This window comes from Herpailurus yagouaroundi, unplaced genomic scaffold, assembly GCF_014898765.1.
Source record: "Herpailurus yagouaroundi ecotype Mexico unplaced genomic scaffold, PumYag 67886, whole genome shotgun sequence".
Lineage (NCBI taxonomy): Eukaryota > Metazoa > Chordata > Mammalia > Carnivora > Felidae > Herpailurus > Herpailurus yagouaroundi.
The window spans coordinates 1-4283 of record NW_024420677.1 but is presented as its reverse complement, the minus strand read 5'-3'; the positions used below and the strand labels follow the sequence as shown (position 1 = coordinate 4283).

General features: G+C 34.3%; 1 long non-coding RNA gene across 1 annotated transcript; it reads right to left on the bottom strand.

The window, feature by feature from the left end:
* Positions 1-881: 881 nt before the first annotated feature.
* On the bottom strand, positions 882-3785 carry LOC121026243 (uncharacterized). Its single transcript, XR_005788313.1, has 5 exons — positions 3776-3785; positions 3295-3298; positions 3004-3009; positions 1687-1773; positions 882-991 (listed from the first exon to the last, which is right to left on the bottom strand). It is a non-coding gene; the product is annotated as an uncharacterized LOC121026243 (long non-coding RNA).
* Between the last annotated feature and the right edge of the window lie 498 nt (positions 3786-4283).

Sequence of the window (4283 nt, the reverse complement as noted above, 5' to 3'; positions counted from 1 at the left end):
ATCAGTTCTCAACAGTCTCTTATGCTTTGGCTCTCTCCCACTCTAACCTCTTTTTTTTTTTTTTCTTCCCCTCCCCCATGGGTTCCTGTTAAGTTTCTCAGGATCCACATAAGAGTGAAAACATATGGTATCTGTCTTTTTCTGTATGGCTTATTTCACTTAGCATCACACTCTCCAGTTCCATCCACGTTGCTACAAAAGGCCATATTTCATTGTTTCTCATTGCCACGTAGTATTCCATTGTGTATATAAACCACAATTTCTTTATCCATTCATCAGTTGATGGACATTTAGGCTCTTTCCATAATTTGGCTATTAACAAACACTATTTTAAACCAGAATTGTATAAGACAACCCTAAGTGAACAATCTAAATTAACTAGTCAAATTTTATGCACTGAAATTTCTACTTTTAAATTGTCTAACATTTAATTGGGTGTACTTTTTGTTAGTAAACCACATCAATATTAATATAAAAGTATAAAACAGGGGTGCCTGGGTGGCTCAGTCGGTTAAGCATCCAACTTAGGCTCAGCTCATGATCTCACGGCTCGTGAGTTCAAGTCCCACATTGGGCCCTGCACTGACAGGTCAGAGCCTGGAGCCTGCTTCAGATTCTGTGTCCCCCTCTCTCTCTGCCCATCCCTGCTCATGTTCTGTCTCTCTCTGTCTCTCAAAAATAAATAAATGTTAAAAAAAAGATTAAAAAAATATAAAAGTACAGAACAAACTTCTACCGTCTTAGATTTTTAAAAATCTTACAAATAAAACAAAACCATGCTTGTTGGTATCAGTTGTTTTGCAATCTAGCTTGGAATCTATATTTTAATTTCTTCTCTTACATATTATCTTTGAATAATGAAATTTTAAAGACACTAACCAGATGGAGGTATGTGTCCATCATCTATGCTTCCAAATTCTCCCTTCTTCTCCAGGCATTCAGGAGGAGCAAACCCATTTTGACAATGGCAGTGATTCAAATTGTTGCAAATCTGGAGTAATCAGAAAATAGAACGTTTTTTTGTGGACCAAGATGGTTCAATAGAGACCAATGAATATTCTAAACTTATTCAACAGAGAATTTATTTCAGAGAGTTTATCCATTCCAGAGAATTTAACTTGAATAGACAAATTCAATAATTTTCACAAATTTTCTCTTGAAATTGTTCATACTTTAGTAAGTATATTTAGCTTCTGCTGCCAAAGCATTTTTTAAAAAATTCTTCATATCTTTCCACAACCAGACCCAAATATTGGTAATTACTGGTAACATGCCACTAATTATCATTCAGTTGATAGTTTCACAGAACAGCCCAGATTCTAACGAGCAAGACTAGTAAGAAAATTCTAATGACCTTGTTTACAGTTTCTACCTCTATTCTGTGAAAATAAGATTATTTTGGTTGTATAATAATTCATGGTGCATATAGCACATTTGCACCATATATTTACCAAATACTTTATACATCCAGAGTCATCTTAAATGTTTCTACTTTATCTTCTCTAATAAACAGTTTGGCAAGACTTCTTGAGAAAATAAGATTGAAGTTATAAATTATAGACTATTAAATGACACCTAGCAGCATGAAAATGATTTTTAGTCATTTTAATTATTTTTTAAAAAGTCTCCAAACTGTTTACTGAAATGTTAAACATGTTGCTTAAAATGAAAATTGAAATTACTTACTCCATGGCTATTGCAATGATGAGAAGAATTGCACGTTTGATAATTTACCTGGTATTGGATTTCTACACAGTTAAAGTTGACACAGTACTGAAAGCAAAAGGAAGTGAAAATAGGCATAATAATCAGATTGTGTGCCTGGATAATACAGAAGAAAAATACAAGAAAATTTCACAACTCAAACTTTCAAGAATTGGCATAAAAATACCAAAAAAAAGTAATAATTGAAACATTGAAATAAATGTGAAATAAGCTATTTGCCTTCAGATTATAAAGATGTAACCACATGTGAGAAGTTAGAAGTTTTATTTTCTTACCATCTAACACTAAAAACCCTCTTAAAAAGAGAACTTTCTGGAAGAATAATTTGACTAATTCCTGGAGTTCAAGAATTATCTAAAAAGTGTTTAAAAAATACCCATGCCTGGGCTGCATCTGAGACATTTATACCGAAATTTCTGGGGGCAGGGTCCCCTCATTATTGCAAGCAGTTAAGGTTGAGAACTATGAGGTGGAAGGTTGAGATCTTAATATCACGGTATGAGCAGCAAAGGAAGACAGCTTATGATTCCATGTTAAAAAAAAATGAGGAGAAAGAGAACAGCAAGGATGACAGATAATTATTTGAGATAATAGGGCAATGAAAGATTCCCAACTATGAGATGGCTAAAAAGCCTTCAAAGAAAATGAATGTTTAATTTGTGGATTTACACGGTTCTAATTTATGGCATTAATTTTTGTGACTTTTTTCATTTATTGAAAAATTTTCAGTAAATTCAGTACTTTGTGAAAGGATTTTACTTTTTGAGTAAATTTTGTGTTTGGATCATAGTAACAACCAGGTGTGCAGAAAGAGGAGGACCAGGACACTGGAAAAAAGAGATCTGATACACTATCATTTAGAATTGAAGGGTAAAGAGACCACAGATCAAATTTGTATTCCACATGCTTCCAGATGAGCAAGATGTTACTGAAACTTTGGTTATTTTCATGGACTATTATCAAAATATATTATATAGAAATAAATTTGAATTTAGCAAGCACATCTTGAGACTTTCTCTCAAAAAATGTATGTCAGTTGGGGTGCTGGTGTGGCTCAGATGGTTAAGCATCTGACTCTTGGTTTTTGGCTCAGGTCATGATCTCACAGTTCATGAGATCGAGTCCCATGTTGGGCTCTGCACTGACAGTGTGGAGCCTGTTTGGGATTCTCTCTCTCCCTCTCTGCCCCTCTCTCTCTCTCTCTCGCTCTCTCAAAAATAAACATTTTTTTTAAAAAATGGTAAGCTTAGAAATAAAATGGAGTAGACCTTGTCTAACTATATCCTTACCCAGATATAATGTCTGGAAGCCAAGGAACTGGATACACTAAGTGACCAGAAATGCCTCCTGCATTCTCTTTCACTCATTTAACAAACTTATTTAAAAAATTCTTGAAGAATTATATTCACAGATATAGGATGTGGGGCTTAAGCTGGCATGAATTAGACAATTTTCAGACCACACTACGAAGCTACGGAGGATTTACTAGAATCCTTTACATTCAGAAGCATCAGGCCACATGGAAACAAACTACTAATTCACGATCCAAGGGATACGATGTAATTATACAGGACTGAATTAAATGATGAGGAAAATTAATTGTGGTTTCTTTTATATTTTTTTACTTTTCTGATGGTACGTGAGGAAGCCCTTTTCCTTTCTACTTGTTGCATCCCTAATCCTCAATTTAGTATCTATGCTTTTATAACTAAAGCAGTTTAAAACTAGTAACTGATTCTCACTGATTCCTCAAACATCAGAAACAATATTCTTACTGTTTCTTTTACTTGTCATGGCAATGCAGGCTTAAAAAATTTTAAGGACTTATGCTTCCAGTCAGATTAAAATAGCAAGGTCCAGAATTACCTTTCTACCATAAAAAAGTAGAAAAATAGGTAAAGAATAGGAAACAACTATTTCTGGAGAATGGAAAACAAGCAGCACAAAACTATTATCTCAGAAAAAAGAAAGACAAATTAGGTGAGGCCTCCCACTGTCCAGGCTCTCTGCCTAAAAGGAATTTCCTGACTAAGGTATAGTGAGATGACACCCAAACACAGCTTAAAAATCTAATAGACAGAGATTTGGGTAAATGAAGGTTTAGGAGGCTGGAAGCTAGAACTTGCTGGGAAGACTATTTCATAAGAGGGAATTACTGACCAAGAACAACTTCCAGAGAAAGAAAGATTATAAACATCTGTAAGATGAACAATTTCTAGAATCACAGAAGTCTGGAAATTGTCCAAGGTCCTACCAGCCCAAACATACAGACCTTGTTGAATTCACAGAACATTCAGTAGAGACCATAAAGGGCCATAACTTAGAAGTGCGGCAAATTTACTCTCTGCCCTAAAAAGAACGTAACAACAAGTCTTGAAAGGAAACTAACCTGCAATTAATTTAAAGAAGTTCAATTATTTTTAAAGCAAGAAGTCATTCAATAATACTCAATTCATAAAATTCAGTATGTAATAAAAATATGAAGGAGGAAAATGTGGCCCATAAATAGTAGAAAAATCAAGCCAACGGAGCCCATAATTACTAATGTTAAAAGTGAC